Genomic DNA, 22,853 nt, shown 5'->3' on the forward strand with positions numbered 1-22,853 from the left:
GGGATATTCAGTTTTATTACAATGTCATATTGGATCCTTATCTCTGATTTCCAGTTTAAAAGGTAACTGAATAAATCTATGTAAACCTACAGTTAGGAACAATCCTAGAAAAGAATGGTTTATTAATAGGATTCTCTGTCTAAATTTAAACTGGCCTCAAATATGATTATTTGTAACAAATATCTAAAAACTAAACTGTAAGTTTTAATTATTGACTATATAACTGGAACACTTGGCAAGAAATGAGATTTATTAATCATCTTCTTTCAATTTATGATATAATATTTCAGTGCCAAATCATTTCCCATCAAAAATCAATGACTATTAGAGGTAGGAAGAAATATGGGGATGGAATTTAAGAAAGGCAGTTGTCTTATTTTCTATACTTACAGATGCATTTCACATTAACTTACTAGCTTGGATTTGCAGAAAGCAACAAAGTGATCCAGAAATATCTAGGTAAACTGGAAAAACGTGATGTCTTTTACCATTTTGAAATCAAGATCTAACATTCACTTTGGTAGGGGAAGGGGCTGTGCAGCATAGCCTTGGCATTGCTCCAATCTCAAATAAGTCTCAGTGATATAGCAGAGAAGTGATGGCATCTAGAACAAATTCTCTCTTCTGAGAGACATTCAACACACTGCAAGGGCGAATTTCTAGCATCTTCTATAGCAAAATCTTACGAGGGGTTGTTTTGTTTTATAAGATTTTGGTTGGCTTTTGGGAAGGGTGGGGGAGAAGTGCAGTTTTCCAGCATAGTGTGGTCACTTGCTGCCTATGCACCCCCATATAGCCTGACGTCACTCTATGGTGACCTGCTAACAATTTCTCCCCTTTTCAGGGTTTTCCCATTGCATTCACACCAAATAAATAGTCTCACAGACCCATCTGGCAAGGCTTTTAGTCATTATTCATTCATTCACCCAACACTGAAAGCAACACAACCATTATCATGCTGGAGTTAGGTTCTGTCCTTTGGGGTCTCTTTTTCTCAACTTACTGCCAACCCTTCTGCCTCTGGCAATCTCAGCAAGCAACACACCTCCACCCCTTCACTGCTACTCTTAGAATCATAGAACCATAGGGCTAGAAGAAACTGTAAGAGTCATCTAGTCTAACCCCTTGCCAAGATACAGGATGTTCTGTGGTATCTGAGTGCGTGGCTGTTGATAACAAATTTCTTGGTGTGTTTTGGATCTGTGAAGGTAAGTGTGGTCTTATAGTGGAATCACCTGATCCAACTCAAGTGTGCCTCCAACATAATCAGGGTTGGCTAACCTTAAGCCCTCTAGTCCTTATAGGCAAGCCTCCCTGTTACCTCGGGCTAATCTGAGAAATATTGGGCTTGTCTCACTGCTTTAGTACACCAGTTTTACACTGGCATATTTTCATTGATCTCAATGGAGTTACACAAAGTGTGCATGAATTGTGGATATGAATATAAGTCCTGATCCTACCACCTGAGACACATGAGCAGAGCCTTGTGCCTGCTTGGGGTCCCATGGAAAACAATTGGGTCCATTGGTCTGCCATCATAGATAAGACTGCAGAATTGGGCCACAGAAATTCCTGAATCTCAAGATGAAGCTTGTACCTCTGAACTCTTCACACCATACTTAGTAGTTCATTCCATCTTGTTTTCCCCCCAAAAGACTCCTTCCTAATTTGTCTCTCCTTTAGCTTAGAATTCTTCAGCTGTCAAGCCAAATTACTCTTATAAGGACTCTGGGAATCGCAGTCAAGAAAGAGATATATTAAAGCATCATTATTCAAACAAAAGATATAATAAAAATGTTAACAAAGTTTCCCCAAGGTGAGATGTTTATTATTAACTTTTTGCAGCACTATTACATTCCTACAGACAAATGCTAAAATTTAAATAAAGCATTTATTTCCTGAATCTACCTAGGAGAAGTGGAAAAATACCAGCATCTTGCAAAGTAAACTTTCTGCTAGCAAACACTTACCCTAAAAGCTTTTCTATTAAAGAAATTAGCTTGCCTGTAGATAGAGAGCCCTGCCCTCCCCACTCCAGAGATTCAGTGTGAGTTACGCATCTCCTAAGAAGGAAGAATAGGGCCACTTGATTTTAACTCATTTTATATTCAGAAGGGAGGGCAAGGCTCTGGATTTAACCCTGTAGCTTTCTTCTAATTTCTAACACATAATATGATATTGTTTCATATTACGCTATGCAAGTCTCATCTTACTGAGTCTTGTCACATCTTACTGACATAAAAACCAATGTGATGGGACTTTTAAAAAGTAAATAGTGACAGAAGCTATGCACATACAAAAAATTCTATATAGGCCTTCAGTGTATTGAGAGTAATTAGTGGTTTATGTATCACAGCTCAGTTGTACTCTGTTATTCTAAGATGACTAAAAATTTGAGTCAAATATTTCTCTATTCATTTCTAATTTTTTTTAGTCTTGTCATATGAAAGCCACTTGCTTAAGCGGTTTTCTATCTGCAGTCTGTTCAGACACACAGTACTCAGTAGGGGTCTGTCTCCATGATTCATTGGCTCAGATTTCCTATAGCGTTTACATGATGTCTACTAAGCCCCATACAGTTTTGTATCCATTATAACCAGGGAAAAGCAAGCCGGGCTCAGGAGGCCGAGCATCTAAGAATAGCTTCCTGTCTTCTACTTTTCCTCACAACAAATGAACAATGGTTACTTTTCACATGCTAGTACTGCACAGTGAGGAGAAATTATAGGAACTTGTCTGAGTTAAATAAGGGAAACAGCATTTAGAGTGAAGCTCCTTAAAAGAGTAGGTCAATAACTGGTTTACTGAGACCAAAGCACATGGCTAATGAGAGAATAAAGAATTATTCTTGTCAAGAGAGAAAGAGATGCTGCCCTGGTTTTGTGCTAAATAATTACATTCACTATGTTTAGGATAGCCCTGCAAGTGGACTTTTGCACTAGTAAATTCATTAGCAAAGCTAATAGGCAAACTACTATTGGGGCAAATTTAAACGATTGCAATAGGATGGATGGCAAAGCTAGGTAAGGGCAGTATGAGTACTAACAGCCAAAGTGAGTTTTAAGTGTAATTGAATTTATCTTTTCATCAGCTTTAAGGCCGCCTCCTGGGCTTGAAACAAGGAGAAGTAAAGCCATCAAAACCAAAGGATGTTCACTTGATTAGATTTGCTGTTAGCTTTTTCAGTTTATCAAGCTATCTATGCTGATCTCTTGGCACATGAGTACAATTATGAACATGACAGAAATTAAAACGTAACTAAATTGACACAATGTCTGGAACATGCCAGGAAGACAACCCCACAGGAGAAAAGACTGAGTAAGTAGCCAGGCCTTGCTAATTGCAAAGAAGGTCATGTAACTCAGGCTGGATCAGAAGAATGTAGGAAGCAAGTTTCAGAGGCAAGGACACTCTGTGGAGAATGGGCTATTCAGTGCTCCCTCTCTTCCCCACACCAGACATATCTAGGGATTGTCAATGAGAGCACCCCAATTGATCTCAACTCTTGGGATGGAACATAGGAAGTGAGGAACTCTGGAAAAAAAGGCTGGACCAAGACCCAGATTAAAGTAATTGGCAGCCTTAGGCATACCAAGACACAGGACTCTTCCATAGCTCTGCCCCACAGCTTCTCCCCTATGCCATGGCCCTGCCTCCCACTTGGAGTGGCAAGGTCACTCCCTTCCCCTCAGAAGGGCATAAGGGTTCGCTTCCCCCTCACCCATCATGAGTGACAGAGGGCCCCTTGGAAGGGGGTGGGAAAGCAGCAGGAGTCCCCTTCTATTTCCCAAAGAGGCAGAAGTGATAGCAGGGAGGCTTTGCAATGCTTACCCCTGCAGCTGGTGCACACACACTGTCCTCTGTAGGGGTGCAGATTGGCAGGGGGATCCTCTAGCCGTTCATCATAGAAAACAACACCCTTTTGAGATATATTGGGAAATTCACCTCTCCTAGAGCTATTGTTTCAGGCTCTCTGCAGACTCGGCACCACATTGGTTACAATTAAGTCACATTTTATTCACAACAAGGTGTAAAAAGTTAGTTTTTAAATAAAAGGTTAGAGTCCGATGGAATCATATGACTGCAGGAGGTCAGGTCCTAAAGCACATGGATTACACATGCAAACAGGGAGATATCTCTAAGAGATCTATAGAGAAGAGAGTGGGGTAGGAATGAGCGGTGCCTGGGTCATTGCTGCTAGGCAAATGCAGTTAGCACTCCACATCCAGAAGTTTCTGCTCAGTAGGTCCCCTGTAGCTGGACTCAGACTCCATCAAGAACAAGTAGTCAGGGCAGCTGCTTTACAAAAGGCCATGTGTCCCTTGGGGGCTGGGAGAAGCTGAGCTACAGGAGTAGGAAGCAGGCTGCTTTCTCCCCCGCTGCCCACCCTAGAAGCATTTTGCAGCAGATTAGTGATGCTGTTAACCCTTAACAGAGAAGCCCTGGCAGTATTCATCAAAGAAAGGGGAAATCGGGAGATAAAACTAATTTCTTTTATTTTAATTGTATATTTGGAATGTGATTTAGTTTTAGCCAAATGGTTTTATTTAAATTGCCTCAACCAATGAGTATGATTCACCAACTTTTCTCTTATTTAAATAGGATGATAGGGAAAGTCATTTATATTTTGCTATTCTCAGTTTTGTATTTTTCATGTAACCTTTTTTTATTTATATACTTAATCTGAGTGTTTGGTTAATTAGTTAGCTGACTAGCTAACTAAGTAATTTCAGCAAAGGAGGAGGAAGAGTCTGCATGGATTCCAGTTGGAGGTTTCTACCTGCAAGAGGAGAGGAGATACTGTTGTAGTGCTTTTGACTCAGCAGACTGTATAGATTTTCATGATCAAACACTGTAACTGAGATTCAGGTGAACTCAACTTAAGCTTTTGGGAACTCTGAGTTATTCTCACTGTGTTTCTGTGAGAACTGACCTGTTTAGATTTAATTTTTCTTTATTTATGCTTATGTATAACTGTGAAGATAATGTAATGTGGATTATAAAGTAGCCTTATGTTGCAGAAATTAAGCTGCTATTTTGTTTGTTTATCATTATAAGATTTTATAAAGTCGGTATTTAAAAATTAAATTCATTCCTTTTGTTCTTGGTTGTGGGCAAGCTGACCCTATGCAATCCTTGCTGAAAATCCTAAGTGACTGAATTCTGAGACTCCATGTGCTTTTTTTTTTTTTTATGGGAGTTGGGGTTTTTTAGGTACTGGAGAAGGTCTGTGAAGTAAATTCTAGCTCACCCAAAGGTTACACATGGCCTATGATGCCGATTCTTTAACCAAGGCCTGACTAGACCCTAACTGTAAAGGGATTTATAGATAAAAAACTCAACCCCTTGAAGTAAACCTGGAAAAAGATTGGAAGCCATTGCAGTCAGTCTATGGAGCGCAGGAATAATGTGTTCCATGCAAGAGACACTACTGAAGTGTGTAGCATCACTCTCTGCTGGCGGAGAGTTCTAATTGTTCCTCAGAAGTGGTCCTAAATAGAGCATCTTGAAATAATCTAATGTGGGGTGACAAAGGATGGGGGACTTCAGCCAGGACTACAGCTAAAAGAAGGTTATAACATTTCTATCAAGATCCATTGGGGGTGGGGAGAGTACTCTTGGCTCCTGCTGCTACCTGGAAATCAGTCTGCTTCTGTTCCTCAGCGACCCTGCATTATGAATCCCTCAGCTGAGCTGCCATCTTCTGTGGGTAGTTTCCTCATCCAGTCAACTTGATTTGGATGGAAATTCAGACATTACCTCACTCATCCCAATCTTGGGGAAAAATTGGGAAAACAGATAAATTGTACTGTACATATCTGATGAGTAAGAACTAAAGAGCTAAGTGTTATGGCCTAGACTGTGAGTTCTCTGGGGCAGGGCTGGTGCCCACTGTTTATTTGTAAAGCACCTAGCTGACTGAGACCCTGAGGAATGGCAGCTTCCAGATTTCCTAGGTGCTAATGTAATACTAGTATGACTACTAACAGTCATCAGCCTATTGATAGCACTGGAGCCTAAATGGTCTCCCACATGCACACTGGACAGGGGGGTGACATTTCAGTATCCCACGTGAAACAGTCCTCAGTGCAATATGCCCCTGCTAACACCATTCTGGAGTAGAACGAGCTGAGCCACATTAACTGTGTAACTGTCTCCAACCACCTGAATAGATCTAGATTACATGGTCTAAAAGAGCTGATCATGATGAAAAAGAGCTGAAAAACCTAAAGAGTCAGCATCATCTGTGTCACTAGAAAGAGATCACTGACCAACCAGGCCCACATCATCCACTTTTCATGCCCATGGAGGCTTAAAAAAGAAATCAGACTAAAAGGAGTCAAGGAAATCAGAGGACTCCAGATAATGACAGAGCTTCCCTCAAGACAATTTTCTCACTAACCTTCCCCTCAGGAAAGATGAAAGCTGGGAGATGATTAGAGAGAGAGTTGGGGTCAAGAGATGTTTTATTGAGCGTAAGTCTAACAACCACTCATTGGAGAGATGACGGCATCTTGTTCTCCCAAACAGAGGTACTGACTATCTCCTTCTATAAAAGAGTGAATGTTCCTCACTACATTTTACCAGCTATTAATATAAACACATTATTCAGTTTTTATTTTCAGAGAGTCTAAACTTCAATTACTTGATTGTTACAGTCAGAAAAGTGACTCTATACAAATGTCAACTTGTTACTACTCTTATCTACGTCTTAAAGCATTTGTTCTCTCATCAATAAAATTTCCATAACACTCATTAATGTTAATGGGAGTTCAGCACATGAATCAATAGGGGATTGGGCTGTGTCTTGTGAGTCATACCTGTTCAGCTTGCTAACAAACGTACGTTTTTATTTTTTTTCAGCACAGAAGAGCGAGCATAGGTTTGGAACAGTAAGATGTAGCATATCCTGCCTCATGCGACGTCACCAACATTGGCAGCTTTATTCTGATTCCAGAATGTGTATATTTTCCTGAAGATTGGTGATGAAGTAAAATGCAATTCATAAACAACTAAGCTTAATTTTCAGAAACTAGGTTGAGCTGCAGGGAAGGCACTAAGAAAAGATTATGTTGACTTGTAAATTGAACAAATCTGATATGAAGTAACTGATGGAAAAACAAACACAAAATGCCGGGATGGCATTTATAAAGACACATCTCTGTTCATAATTGCACTTTGCTCTTTTCATTTCTCAAAAATCAACAGCAATTTTACTGTTGAAGTAGAAATACATTTTAATCTTACCTATGAAAATATTTTAAACCCATTTAGAATTCAATATATATTCTTATCAAATAAATAATTTGGTATGCTCCTTGTCCCCACAAAACCTATTTGTACACACTGTACTTTGCACCTCTATAAATATATATAACTGAATGCAATATTTTCTAGCCGTATAGCTAGAAACACGCCACACAGCCATCCTGTAACAAAGTAATTTCTGTGGTAGTGTCTCTTCAAAAGACTGATGTACAAAATGAGTCTAGAAGAAAAAGCAACTGCTTGTCGAGTTTCTCCATCTCCTCTCAGATTGCACAGATTGTTCCTCCAAATGTATAATTCTTTCACATTTGCTCTGGCCAACCATCCATCTTCTGTGTTATTTGATCACACTTATTATTTACCACAGCTACTGTTGCTTGAACCCAGTCTGCTGTGGCAACTAGGATTTTATTTTCTGATTTCCACCCTCCAGCACAGAAGATTCATCCCTTAGGAACTCCATTGACAGCTGAACAGTCTTGCTACCACATCAGCAATATATCTGAGCCTTTCGTCAATAGATTTAAGCCATGGAAAAAATTGTGTTGTGCTTCTCAGAGCCATGAACCCAAACAAATCATGTTAAATAAATAAATAAAATTTAAAAACAAAAACACAAACCAGCAAAATGGCCAAATAGTTAAATTGCTGTGTCTCTGTAGAACTCAAAATGATAATGGGCATATTATTCTTGGCCAAGCTCTCCTATAAAGTTTTTCATAGAAAAAATGAAATAATAGAATCACAGAAATGTATGACTGAAAGGGACCTTGATAGGTCATCTAGTCCAGTCCCCTGCACTGAGGCAGGACTCAGTATTATCTAGACCATCCCTAACAGGTGTTTGTCTAACCTGTTCTTAAAAACCTCAACAATGGAGATTCCACAACCTACCTCAATAATTTGTTCCAGTACTTAAGTACCCTTATAGTTAGGAAGTTTTTCCGAATGTTTACCCTAAATCTCTCTTGCTGCAATTTAAGCCCATTATTTCTTCTCGTGTCCTCAGTGGTTAAGGAGAACAATTTATTACCCTCCTCTTTATAAGCAACCTTTTATGTCCTTGAAGAGTTATGTCCCCCCTCAGTCTTCTCCAGGCTAAACAAACCAAATTATTTCAATCTTTCCTCCTAGATCATGTTTTCTAGACTTTTAATAATGTTTGTTGCTCTCTTGTGAGCTTTATCCAATTTGTCCACATCTTTCCCAAAGTGTGATGCCCTGAACTGGACACAATACTCCAGCTGAAGCCTTATCAGTGCTGAGTAGTGTAGAAGAATTACTATTCATGTCTGCTTACAACACTCCTGCTAATACATCCCAGAATGTTTTTTATTTTTAAGTATTACATTGTTGACTCATATTTAGTTTGTGATCCACTACCACTCCTCAATCCTTTTCTGCAGTACTCTTTCCCAGGCAGTCATTTCCCACCTTGTATTTGTGCAATTGATTATTCCTTCCTAAGTGCAGTACTCTGCATTTGTCCTTACAGAATTTCATCTGATTTATTTTAGACCATTTCTCCGGTTTGTCAAGATCGTTTTGAATTCTAATTCTGTCTTCCAAAGCACTTTCAACCCCTTCCAACTTGGTATTGTCCACAAACTTTATAAGTGTACTCTCTATGCCATTATCCAAATCATTTATGAAGATATTGAATAGAACCGGACCCACGACCAAGCCCTGAAATGCTCCACTTGATATGCCCTACCACCTTGATTGACTGAGCCATTGATAACTACTCTGAATATGTTTTTCCAACCAGCTGTACACACATCTTATAGTAGGTTCGGCTATGCTATATTTCTTTAGTTTGTTTATGGGATAGTCATGTAAGATAGTATTAAAAGGCTTACCAAAGTTGAGACATATCTATCTACTGCTTCTCTTCATCCACAAGGCTTGTTACCCTGTCACAGAAAGATATTAGGTTGATTTGATATTTGATATGATTTATTCTTGACAAATCCATGTTGACTTTTACTTATCACCTTATTTTCTTCTAGGTGCTTACAAACTGATTGTTTGATTATCTGCTTCATTATCTGTTCAAGTCCCGAAGTTATATATACACACAACGACAAAGGAGAAATAGGGTTATAATGATATAGTGATAATGAAGCCAGGTAAGATTGCAAATTACATTTAGAGAGCTTGTTAATTCCAGTGGCCTTTATAACCAGCAATTCCTTAAGGGCCTGATTCTCTTGCAAGTTGCTCTGGCCCCATCAATTTCCACTAAAGTTCATGGGAGTTGACAGTGCTCAGCAGCTTGCAGGAAAAGGTCCTAGGTTGTGTCCTCATGGAGCTGTCGCATTCAAACACAATTCTTACAACTGACACAGTTAAACTAATTCAGGGCATGACTGCTAACTTGATCCTCAAACTACAGTTCTCCTACTAAGTGTCTATAAATGAACTGATGAAGCTACGTAATCCATGTCTTCTTTATGATCCAGCAAAGCTCAAGCATTCATAGAGAATTCCTATGACCAATATACCAAGACTACACAATTTGCAATACACCTGCTCTCTGATCTTATGAAGCTATAGCTTCTCTACCAACCAGTCCCCTGGAGTATCATGCACGTCTGCTCAAAGAAAGTCATTCTTTCTCCCCAGGAGGCTACAATTAAGAAGAAGGGGAGGAGATGAAACATAGGAATTAAAAATAGCCCTCTCCAATGAATTCTGCCAATGCATTTATCAAAGCAGCACATGTATTGATAGTGAAACTAATCTTTTAAGAGTTACAGCATGGAAAGTTTTGAGTGGTGTAGAGGCAAGAGGCATTAGTAATCCTCGCTCAGCTTCTCGTACAGAGAAATCCTCATCTCGAAATCAATATTTGATAAACTGGTTAAAAACAAGCTCTTCTACTCTTGAACGGTGCCTTACTGAGTAAGCTAGCAAGCTTATGATTCAAGAACACTCTCCTTCTAGATCAATATGTTTGACTTAAACACATATATTGAAATCTTAGATTCCCTGCATAGCACAACTTTTGAAACATGCTTTGAGCAAAATACAAACCGAAGCAAACTTTTTCTGCATGTGAAAGTTGTGAGGTTTGTTATGGAGATTTTTTTTTCTTTTTTTTTTAAGAAAGCATAGCCTTTTACATCTTTTGTGTTTCTCAGCCTATTCCAGTTCATTTTCTTGCGTTATCTTCTTCCACAAAATTAATTTAGGCATTGTGCACCATTCCATCTTTCTGGAGAAACTTAGGGCTTGTCTACACAAACAATTAGACTGCAGCACCATTGGGTGTGACTCTACCTCACACTACCCTGCTGCAGGCTAACTGTCCATGTGCACCCTGCTGACACGTGTTAACAGTTTCTTAATGTGAAATGGGACTAGCTCAAAGCAAACAGGACAGATGTGTAGACCAAAATGAAATCTTTTCATTCAGGAATGTTGAAATGTTTCATTTTAATTAAAAACTTCTGAATAAAAAAAGTTTCCAAATCAATAGCTTTTGGATTTCAGTCAGAAGTTTTTGGTTTTCAGTTTTTCAATGAAAAGAAATATTGTCCATAGAAATTTTCAAAATAACATTTTTTAATGTTTTCTCAAAATTTTCTATGATAAAAAAATTCTGGCCAGTTCTACTCTGATGCGTCTCCTTTATCATAATTTCCCACATTGACAACTCTCATTTTTTAAAACAGCAGATTGACAGAATGCCAACTTATATTTGAGGGTTCTTCTATTTTCTAAATTGTAAATTATTTTTGGAAAGGGACAATCAGAGGAAAAAAATCAGGAAGCCATACTGTGTCTGGAAACTCGGTCAGCAATCAGGTTGACCAAGGTTAGGCCTTGCATAATGGGATGTTTGTCAAGGCTGATGGGGATGCCCTTGTTTTGGAGAGCAGATCATTTTTCCATGGTCAAAATGATATTTTGAAGTTAGTTTTCATTTTGGTCTGTCAGCTATGGCACCATGATTCAATAGATACTCTTTGTTCAAGAGATGTCAGCAAGAATTCTTGAGGAACTATTTAGTGCTGGATTTCTACTTTAGGCACAGCTCTGAATAAAGAGTGACGTAAAAGTTGAAGCCCCCCAAAAGTAGCCCTAAGAAATGTTGTGACAGACACATGCCACCGAGTTGCGACTCCTCTCCTGATTCCTTCTTGCTCCAGAGTGGGAGCAGGGTATCAAGAGACAGGGGATGATTTGCTGTTAGTCTACATACTATGCCAGCTATGACACCCCAAACACCAGCTGGCTCTATCTTCTACTTATCAGTGAATAGGAGATAGGAGATGGCTGGGATTTTGGCTCTATCCCTCCACACCTACTTGCTTCCTACATGCACAGACCCAAGGTCCAGGTAGCCTGGATAAGTTGGAGGTTCTTACTCCCCTGCACAGGTCCGTTGACCAAGCCGTAATCTAGCTTTCAAGTATTTTCATAAGGAGGGTGAGATAGAACATGCTGGGTATACAGCATGGAACTGGGCACAATTCTCATCTGAATGGAGAGTTGCATATAACAAAACTGAATTTGTATGCCTTATAGTTGTAGATACACCGGTCCCACCTTGTTTCTCTCACCAACAGAAGTTGGTCCAATAAAAGGCTGAATTTGGACATTTTGTTTAATGTAATAAATTATACAGTTATTGAATGTGATCAAGCATGTGTCCCTGGACAATATGTGGAGAGCTTCCAAAATCTCATTTTACCTCCAGACAATATTTATTCCACTTGTGGTGTAGTGCTTCTGGAGAGTATAAACAGGCCACAGAGTACTCTCTGCAGCAGATGTTGCTCTATCAGACAAAAGAATATTGGAGGTTATAGGAAGAGCATTTGCATCTAACTGTCTGCCTGTAAAGTGCATCAGAATTTGTCTGTTGGAAAGGTAATTATATGATCACTGCACAACGAATGCAAAGTTTCTATTAGGAAATGTGATTTCATTTGTCACAAAAGAAATGTCTCTCTCCACTTTGCCCTACTCTAATAAAAAAGAAAGAGTATGGTACAATAGCTCCATTGCCAAGTGTATGATGACTTAATATAACTTGTTCTCAAAGAAAGCAGCCTGTTGTTTAGTGCATTTATCGACAATCTGTGAAAGTAGACCAGAAATCAGTCTAACCAGGGTGCCAGTTGTGCTTGTTAACACCAGCTTTGTGACCAAATGTTATTCTACAGTTGTCACATCACACGAGGGTTTCATTACTAACATAATAGTGAACAAGATCACATGCCCAGCTATTGATTGATCTGCCATACAAAAGGAAGGACATAGTTGTCTCCGTTATAACATGACACAGCTTTGACTGTCTATATTCTATACAATGGCATGTATACATGTCTCTTATAAATGAAGTCTCACTTCCCTGTTTCCCAATTTTGGTGTGTTCGCCAATTGTACGCTTGTTATAATTTGCACATCTCATCACTGGAGAAGGAATGATCTCATCACTGGAGAAGGAATGAACTCATCACACTTCCACCCCTTTTTAATCTTCAAAGAATAATTATTGATTAGTTCTCTTGAGTTGAATCCAGCTGAGGTTTCTGCTTTGTTCAATGTTTGCTTTACAAAGTATAAATTTCTGCCAAATCAAATACATCTTAATAGATCCTAGTTGCAATTAGGCAACACAGCAAGGCTAACAAAAATACTCATCATTCCCACAGTCACACTGCCCTGAGAGTATCATATCTCAGGCCACAAAAATATTTCACTAACAAGCACCTCAAACAAAAATGGACTGTCTGAACGACCTCAGACCCTGAAGACAGCAGTCTGTTAATTGGCTTTACCATAAACACAACCAACAGTTTTCAGGCCTGTTGATAATATTCAAAATGAGCAGTCTTTCCCCCCCCCCCCCCAATGACTATTATAGTACAAAAAAGTGTATTTGTTTATCACTGGGAGCATACAGAAAAACAAACAAGCCTCATCATCTTATCTGATGATGAATGATTCATCAGGCAGAACGTGAATCTGCTCCTAAGTCTATTTTCCTGTTTATGCTTGTTGAACAGATACAATTTAATGAAGAATATAAAGTACTTAAAAATCTGTCTACCATTAATAGTTTAATTAAACTGACACGTACTTCAAAAACAGAGACACAGAAAACATTAATTTGGGTTATAAAGGGCATGGCATTATTAAAGTGTAATTAAAACAACTCACTTACAATTAATAGCTAAAACAATTTAATTATTTAACGTTTGATTGTCAGTTCTAGCTAGCCTCACTACCCTAAGGTAGGTATATTCTTTGGTCCTGTTGTAAAGTACAATACACTACTGTCCCTGTACTTAGTTTGGAAAAGACCTGTGCACCAACCACAAAAATGTTAACACAGTCTAACTGAATCTTTAGCAGACAAAACACAGTACACTGGAACTACGAGAAATTCTGCAATATTGGAAAATATGGCTTCATGCCACCTAAGTGTCAGATTAAAACCAGAAAATACAAAAGTGTCACCCAAAAGACCAAGTTTTACCTGGCTCTTACCGAGAAACACAAATCCTTCCCCAGCATTCATGTGAAGGAGAGTCCATTGAAACTCAGCTTGGATTTATTCAAACACACAAGGAAACTCAATTTCAGATTCATAACCAAACCCTAAACTAGAAGATCTGAACATTATACATGCTTCTAATCAGAACTGAAGCCCCAATCCCATGACCTGGTCCATGTAGCTGGAACCCTGTGCCCCTGAGGAATGCCACTGATGTCAATGGGGCTTCCTGAAGTCACAGGAGTCCACTCATACAAAGCCACTAGCAGGATCAGGGTCTTATTCACCACATTTTTCTGTCCATAGAACAGACAGTGGATTCTTTCAAAATGATTCAATTGCTTCTTACAAATTTTATTTATTCTCTGGCTTACTAAATGAACTGTGTTAGTTGTGATTGGTTTCATAAATCACATACTATGTTTTTTGTCCCTCATGGATGATTGGAGGAAAAAAATTAAACAGATCAAATGACAAAACCAAAAGAAAAACCTTCCTGGAAAGACAGCATTTATAAGAAACATTAAAATATTATTTCTCTAGCTAACACTAAAGTGGGTGCTGTAAATTTGTCTGTCTCATTGTGAAATTTAAGGTGTCAAATTTCACTTATAAAGACCTACAGATCTTGGAACCCATCTATTTGAGAGACCACCTTCTTCACTGTGCAATACTGCCACAGTTGCAACCAGCAGAACTCAAGCTGGAGCTCCTCTATTTAAAAAGAGGGGCAGTTGCTGACAACGTAAATGTTACACTTGCTTTAAAAAGAAAGCAAGCCAGAATCTGTAGACCTTTAGGCTACACAGAAAACCCCATCTCTTCCTTAGGGATGAATAAAGGCTCATGTTTGTTCAGAGGATGGAGTTCAGTTTAGAGTATTGATGGCACTTGAATTTGATGTTTTCTGCTTTTGGGGGTGATGAGAGTCTTCCAGTTTTCTTCTTGTTTTTTGACATTTATTAAATCCACAATCAGACAGAGTCAGAATCTTCAATAAGTGAGGTTTTTTGAATTTCCTTTTTTATACTGTATATTTTAAAAAGAAATAGAAAACAAGGAATAAAATATAATGCAGGCCTATATTTCACCTCTGTATTGAGAAATTTCAAGATAGAAGGCAAATGGTGGGACTTGGTACAGTTTGCTAGGAAAAAAATCCAATACTGCTGTTAATATAGCTTTGTTTTCCAAAAATTATTATTTTATTTTCAACATAGAGGCTTTATTTCAGAGTAAGACCTACCACATAAAGTATATGCACTTGTGTGGCTATTGCTTCAGACTTGGATATGGATGCATCACCCCAAGAATAGTGGTATATTTGCAAATGGTAGAATCTATAGCATGTAAATGAAACCATTATTTTGATAATTGAATCTCATTTGAAGGTATGTTCAGAAATTATCAGAATAGTTTGTTGTGAAATATTACACTTAGTGATGGGGTCCAAATTGTGAAATTCATATTAGAACTTTCCTGAAAATCAGAATGAGGATGGGTCAGGATCCAGAGTTCTGGATATGTAATCTCTAAAGAAACTGAATTTCTCTAAATCTTATTCTTTCAAAAAAATACAATCCAAAGTGTTGGAATCTGTCAAGGCAGGATGAAAGGTGGACCATCAGAGTAGTTGGGTTGGTGGGTGAAGTGGGAGAAATTTATTTTAAAATGTAATCATGGGATACTATGATCTATATACCATGCAAAAAGTTGGAAGTAGTAAACCCAATTTTTTGTCTGAATTTGCTTGCATGCAAATCTCTGGCAAATTGCTAGCAACCTCTCTAATCAGATGTTTTCATGTATAGAACAAAGCACCAGGCAATTACTGAGCATTACTTTCTATATGGTTTATTTGCTGTTATATGGTCATGGATTTGTAGTATGAAAATGAAGACATTTTATGAAATTCTGTACATCATCCTCTTATTTAAAGACAGTTGACCAGATAACATTTACAATTTTTAAATGTTTCAGACCTCATCTCCTTCACGTATCAACATATTTTTCAGAAAGTTACATGGAAAGCCTAGAAGCCTACAAACCATCAGTAATGTAATTAAAACTGGCATTTATGAAAGTATATCTTGATCTCTGTTGCTGTTTTTAGAAGTGCAAAATCACATTAGAAAACTATAGGCTGCTAATTAAAGCTTTGTCACCCATAAGACCTAGGTGAATTGCATTTGTAGCATTCTCTGATACAGAAGAAATCTTTATGAAAAAACTTTCAGAAAGTATGTGATCGCACGATTTGCTTTGCTACTGAAATCAAGGCATTGGATGTGGATTATATTACTATTATTTTTTATCCTTATACCGAGCTTGAAATGCCACAGAGGCTGAAATTAAATCAGAAGCTGAGCAGGATATTGTTTGGTATTTACATATTAAACACAATCAAAAGGCAGTGGTACTATTGATTTTTCTGATACAAACAGATTTAGAGTACTGATAAAAGCCACTCACTCGTTGAGTTTCAAACATCTAGATGATTTCTTCTCTGCATAATCAAACAAGGTTAGTCAAGCAGCTTATTTGCTTTAATACTATGGATATACAAGATATACATTTAAAGGGATGCTATCAGATATTAATGCATGTATTTTTCTAAATCAAGTTTGTTACCCTTATTAAAAATACTTGAAATTTTTAAAATTTCTATCTTAAAAATTGAGTTTAGTTTTAACTTTGAGATGTTTGTGCATTTCCTTCAGCTTCAGTTTGTGCAGTTTTCTTCCTTTAAAAGAGATTAATAAGTAAATTTCACATTCTAGATGGCACAGACTAGAAGAAAGATTACAGTGTTTGAAGGAGAGGGGCAACTTATACTTGCAAAAGTGGTTTCTATTATTTACATAGTTTTTAAATTTCATTGGAAGTATTCTTTTGTTTTTAGTCTCCTGAAAGTAGGTTTTTCCCTAATTTTTTTCCCCCAATCAAATCTGACCTCCCACAGTCATCTATCCATTTGGTATGAGAAGCCAGTTTATTGCTTCAGGATTTGATTACCATGGCATTTCACTGTAAAAATCAACGTTTCTGTGATTTTATATATTAAATATAGAAAACTATATCTATAAATTGTTTGGGCCTCGTGTATGCTCAGATGCAAATACCTTTTGTCTTCACAGTTTCGATGTCCCAATACACAAGGGTGCTAATTAGGGATGGGGAAATCCTCTCTTTTTGAAAGAGAATGCCACTAGATCTTGCCAATTCTATGGAAAATGAGAAAGTGACTCCAGACATCATCGTTTGGATTTTTGTGTTGAGACCTTGCTTGTCAATATTCTGGGTGAATTCTAAAGCTATGTTTTGATGCCTTAAGAAATTCTTATCCTCTGGGTCCAGGGGATGACTTGGCAGTGAAAATATCATGACAGTAGCTGTTCTCACAGCAATGTCAATAAAATTTCATAAAGGCAGTTAATTCCTGCAATATTTCAAATGACTGTGAATGGAGACAAACGGGGGGAAATGAACAACAGGGAGAATGAAGACAGAGATATGGTAAAGGAAAGAGAGAGGGAAGTAGGTGAGGAAGAACAACATTTGGGGCAAGATTAAGAAACTAAATGGGAAAACTAGGAAAAGGGTTTGGAAAACAGCTGCTAAAGCGGAGGGAAGAGAAGAATGGAAAAGAAGGAAGAAAATATTTCACAGGAAAAAGTGGAGATGGTTGCAACACACAAAAGAGTGAGCTAAAAATAGTGTTGAGAAAAGACAAGGCGGGGACAAAGGGTAGAAACACAGGAGTGAGCACTATGAAGTGAAATTATCAGTTAAGGGAAGTGAGAGAATTAGACTGAAGGAAAGGTAAATCAAAAGAAGAAATTCAAAATAAAGGGAAATCAAGCTGCACAGAGGATACAAAAAATTAACTCTGGAGAGGTCTGGGGAAAGCCAGGAGAACATAAGGAAAGGAGTACAGACATGCTTTACTTTATGAAGAAGGGATACAGGCAAACAGAGCCTCTATTTATAGCAAACCCAATAAACAAAGCAAACATCCAGCCTAAAGGAACTGGAAGGAGAAGAGGGACATTATAGAGCTATTACTTCCCCTCACAAGCAACATAATCTGTTCCTTTTGTATCCTGCCTTTCACATCATGAGGAACAAAAAAGCAAAACAGAATTTATAATCATGGATTATCAGTATCCTCAGTCCATCTGCTTAGTTTAACCACAACAGAATGTGTGCATGTGCATTAGCGAGATGATTAACTTCACTGGTGTAATGACACCCAACGTGTAAAAGCCAGATCAGACCAGTAATAAAGTTTGTGCTTCATTATGGATGTTGAAATCCTGATTGAAAAAAAATCTTTTCGGAAATATTAAGCTTCACAAATTTTATAGTCAAACCCATCTCTACCGAACATTCAGGAATCAGCTACTTAGAAGACTACAGCATCCAAGATTGAAACCTGAACACAGATATTTGCTATATAAGATTACAGAATTAGAAAAACTGGACATGTTAAAATACATCAGTATATTCATGGCTGTAAAATTATTGGATTCATGTCTCATCAAATTTACATTGTGGAAACTGAATATAGTATGATTAGGCATTATTTTAACAACTACATTACAATACAATTTGAAATAAAATGGCCCTTCATATCACACTAATATCAGTGTTTTAAATAACAAAGGGGATTTTTTTTTAAATAAAAGGAAAGGATTAGCATTTAGTTTCAATCAGGATAAGCAATGCTATACCAGTTGGTGTCTCAGAGATTCAGGATTTTATTAATATTCCAGAGATGCATTTGTGTTGCCTCTGGGTACACTGAAAAGCCACTTAAACTGCACTTAAAGCAGCACTACAGGATCAAATTGATGTGCATCAACCATTTACAATAAAACTTGATTATTATAAAGGCATACATATTTGCATAATTACATGTTTGATTTTTTGATAATGCAGCATACACTACAAAATGTTGCTTCATGTAGAAAGACATCATCAAAAAGCACCATCTGCTGTAGTGTTTAATGCATTGCAGTGTTTGAAAAATTCTGATGGTAGATTTCTGAAGATCAAAAAGGAAAACAAGAGTTTTGTTTGAACAGGAGGTATAGCGCTGGAGGCTGCAACATAGTGGAGTTTGGGCTTGTTTGGTTTGTGGCTGTGTTTAAACATTTTCAGAGAAAGAAAGGACAAAAAAGCAGCATCTCATTATAGTTTTGAAAATTTAGTCTTCAGCAATTGAGTACATTTGTGTGAAAACATCAAAAACGTATTAGATATCATACTAAATGTAATAAAGGAGTTGCAGTTTGTAAGTAAAGCAGTGTAAGGTAATTGTTTCTGAGGTTGGTTACCTTTGCTGAAGAAATACTGAGCATCACAGTAAATTAAAATATGATATAGAAATAGAGGTGGAGATGAAAAAAACTACTTACATTTGTTCAAAACAAACTTAAAAGGAAAAACAATCTGCTTCTGCTCACTAGTCTGTATATAAGTATTAACAATATAATCGTTAAATAGTGCATAAATTACAAAAGCCTGACCTTAAAATCACATAAGTAAAAGCACATTACAAAAAAATTGAATAATCTAGGAGTCTGAGGAGGCTGAAGAAGTTTCAATGCTACACTGTAGCTCCATGGGATCCTGATGTCCTAAACACTATGCCTTAGGAACTTCAGACAGGACTACATTAATACGAACTACGTATCTGTTAGTTCGCACTAGCAGCATCCACACTGGAGAGTTACAGCACAGCACTGTGGCACGCTGCAATTCGCACACCCCTAGTCTGAACAATGGGGTTGGGTAGACAAGCCCGAAGTGCCTTAAACTAAACTGCCTGAGGACACACTTAGTGCTCAGTAAGAGTGTTCACATGGGTAGCTAGTGCAGAATAGCTAGGGCACTTTAAATTCACATCCTAGCTTACCCATGCATTAACTTCTCAGGGTAGACAAGTCCCCACCCCCCAATGTATATGGTTCTTAAACATGTCAGCACCTAAATATGGAGGTAGCCATTTATCGGTGATTAGATATTTGACTACCTACCCACCATCTAAATGGACTTAGCCTGGACTACAGTGTATGTTCCAATGATAGTACAGGAAAGACCGCTCTATGGTTTCCTGGCTCTTCAGGCAGCCATTTTGAGATTAGGGGAAAAACAAGGTCTCTTATGCTGTAAAATCAAAGAGATCCCTAAACTATAACAAAACTTTAAACAAATACATGTAGTCCGCTGCCCAAGTAAAAGCTATAACTCTGGTTAGGGAAAGCCGTGCTGGATAAAATGAGCAAAGTAACAAACAAACACACTCTTAAAAATAATTAGTTTTCTTCTTGTGCCTGAATCTTCTGGTGTTGATGAGTTTGCCTCTCAGAGACTGCACTAAACATTGCTAGAATCAGCATAGCAATGATTGCTAAGCATGGTCTCCTTCCCCAACCTCTCTGCACTAGGTAGGCAGAATTATTCCTTTCATACATCATTTTCAACTTGCTGCAGTGATTCCACAATGACAAGAGGCTCTAGAAAGTTAATGAATAGGAATTATTTTTGTATTGAAGTTTCTGTTCTAATGTCTAAGGCTAGATAGACTGAGTGGTTGAGCACATAGGCCACTGCCACTGATTTCATTTTCATTGCATGGCACTGACAGGCTATGACAGCAGAGTCATTCATCTTAAGTTAACAAATCGAAAGAAAGAGGAAACAGTGTTTGTTTGAACATTTAGAGCTATAATATTTAGGGCAAGGCACTCAGGGCATTGCCTGCCCCTGATTGTTATTACACAGCAAAGAGAAAAATTATTTATCTTTAAGTTCCTAATTAAAAAGAGAACTGAAGCAAAATATGTTTGGTCTGAATATACTATAATATCTAGGGACCATCCACTACATCTTAATGAGCTGCCTTAGATTCTGTGTCTGCACACCAATCTACTGTACCAGAATAAGCTTGTGTTTTGCAACTGTCCTTTTTTAGTTTTATTATTTGGCTGAAATCTCATCATGCTGGTTAATTGCCATGGGTTAATAGTTTTATAAAGAAAATTAACCTGAAAAAGGGAAAAAATTGAAAAAGGAATAAATAGTCACATTCCTTCCTAGGTTCCCTGCTATCTCAATATTTGCATCCTGCTCCATTTCTACCACTAATTCTAATGCTACACGATGTTTCTGGACATCCAAAGAACACTTTTTGCTGAACAACTCGTTGTCAATATCATCCAGCCACTTGCTAAAAACGGGTTATCCAGATCATAGAACATTTGTTATATTAACCTGTATCTATTTATTTTAATGACAAGGATGGACAGTTCAGCCTTCTTTCTCCCCTGAACAAAATTCTAAAGAACCAAGACCAACAGCTGATTGATTGCTTCAAAGTCAAGGCCTAAAAAACTATTTATTGTGAATATAATTTATCTTAATTAGTGTTTGTTTAGAAAGGCCATCTTTGCCTGGTCTCTACCTCTCTTCTAATTAATACTTTGATGCATAGGCATTGATAATGTAGTAGCATTGATAATGCAGAGTCACTGTATTATCTCTAGCCAATTCAGTTCCAAGCAATGATCTGTGACTTCTGCTTTTCTGCTAACTCTGTTCATTTTATTGTTACTTCTTCCTCCCCTGCCACTCCATTCAGTTTGTCTGTTTCATCCACCTATATGGCATCTTCTCTGTTGTACAGAGTGTGCGCTCCTTGGTCTGTATGGAGCCTAGTCCCCGGAGTCCTGATCCTTCATCAGAGTTCCTAGTCACCACATTAACACAAAAAAATAAAAAATTGTAAAAATAGCTTTTGATACGGTCTCTCATGGTATTCTTATCGGCAAGTTAAAGAAGTATGGGTTGGATGAATGGACTATAAAATGGATAGAGAACTGGCTAGGGCATAGGGCTCAACGAGTAGTGATCAATGGCTCCATGTCTAGCTGGCAACCGGTCACAAGCGGAGTTCCCCAGGGGTCGGTCCTGGGGCCGGTTTTGTTCAACATCTTTATTAATGATCTGGAGGATGGGGTAGATTGCACCCTCAGCAAGTTTGCGGATGACACTAAGCTGGGGGGAGTGGTAGATACCCTGCAAGGTAGGGATAGGATACAGAGTGACCTAAACAAACTGGAGGATTGGGCCAAAAGAAATCTAATGAGGTTCAACAAAGATAAGTGCAGAGTCCTCCACTTAGGAAGGAAGAATCCCATGCACAGCTATAGACTGGGGACCGACGAACTGGGCAGCAGCTCTGCAGAAAGGGACCTGGGGGTAATGGTGGATAAAAAGCTGGATATGAGTCAGCAGTGTGCCCTGGTTGTCAAGAAGGCTAATGGCATATTGGGCTGCATTAGGAGGGGCATTGCCAGCAGGTCACGGGAAGTGATTATTCCCCTCTATTCGGCATTGGTGAGGCCGCATTTAGAATATTGTGTCCAGTTTTGGGCCCCCCACTACAAAAAGGATGTGGACAAGTTGGAGAGAGTGCAGCGGAGGGCAACAAAAATGATTAGGGGGCTGGAGCACAGGACTTATGAGGAGAGGCTGAGGGAACTGGGCTTGTTTAGTCTGCAGAAGAGAAGAGTGAGGGGGATTTGATAGTGGCCTTTAACTACCTGAAAGGGGGTTCCAGGGAGGATGGGGCTAGGCTGTTCTCGGTGGTGGCAGATGACAGAACAAGGAGCAACGGTCTCAAGTTGCAGGGCGGGAGGTCTAGGTTGGACATTAGGAAAAAGGTTTTTACTAGGAGGGTGGTGAAGCACTGGAATAGGTTACCTAGGGAGGTGGTGGAATCTCCATCCTTAGAGGTTTTTAAGCTGAGGCTTGACAAAGCCCTAGTTGGGATGATATAGCTGAGGTTAGTCCTGCTTTGAGCAGGGGGTTGGACTAGATGACCTCCTGAGGTCCCCTCCAACTCTAATATTCTATGATTCCATAAATTGCACTGTATTTTACAACCCATTGCACCAATTGTGTATCAATGAGATTTATTGCAGAAGTCAGAGCAGTGGCTGTCACTGTCTGGCATGTTATAGAGAATGTTTTTCTGGCTGCATTGGCACACCGCCTTTTTCTTTGA

The 22,853-nt window shown here is 38.4% G+C and overlaps 1 long non-coding RNA gene across 2 annotated transcripts in view; it reads right to left on the reverse strand.

The window, feature by feature from the left end:
- The window catches only part of LOC137146849 (uncharacterized), a 40,695-nt gene that overhangs the window by 1,629 nt on the left and 16,213 nt on the right, over window positions 1-22,853 (reverse strand). The window contains exons 2-3 of one of the 2 annotated variants that reach the window (XR_010918068.1): window positions 9,129-9,182; window positions 6,740-6,973 (exon numbers count right to left, since the gene is read on the reverse strand). This is a non-coding gene — a long non-coding RNA (uncharacterized lncRNA). Of the gene's footprint in view, window positions 1-6,739; window positions 6,974-9,128; window positions 9,183-22,853 lie in introns of those variants that run through there. The other variant, XR_010918067.1, reaches the window with a different exon arrangement.

Source organism: Emydura macquarii, unplaced genomic scaffold (assembly GCF_026122565.2).
Source record: "Emydura macquarii macquarii isolate MOO-44397 ecotype Brisbane River unplaced genomic scaffold, CSIRO-AGI_Emac_v2 contig_480, whole genome shotgun sequence".
Classification (NCBI taxonomy): domain Eukaryota; kingdom Metazoa; phylum Chordata; order Testudines; family Chelidae; genus Emydura; species Emydura macquarii.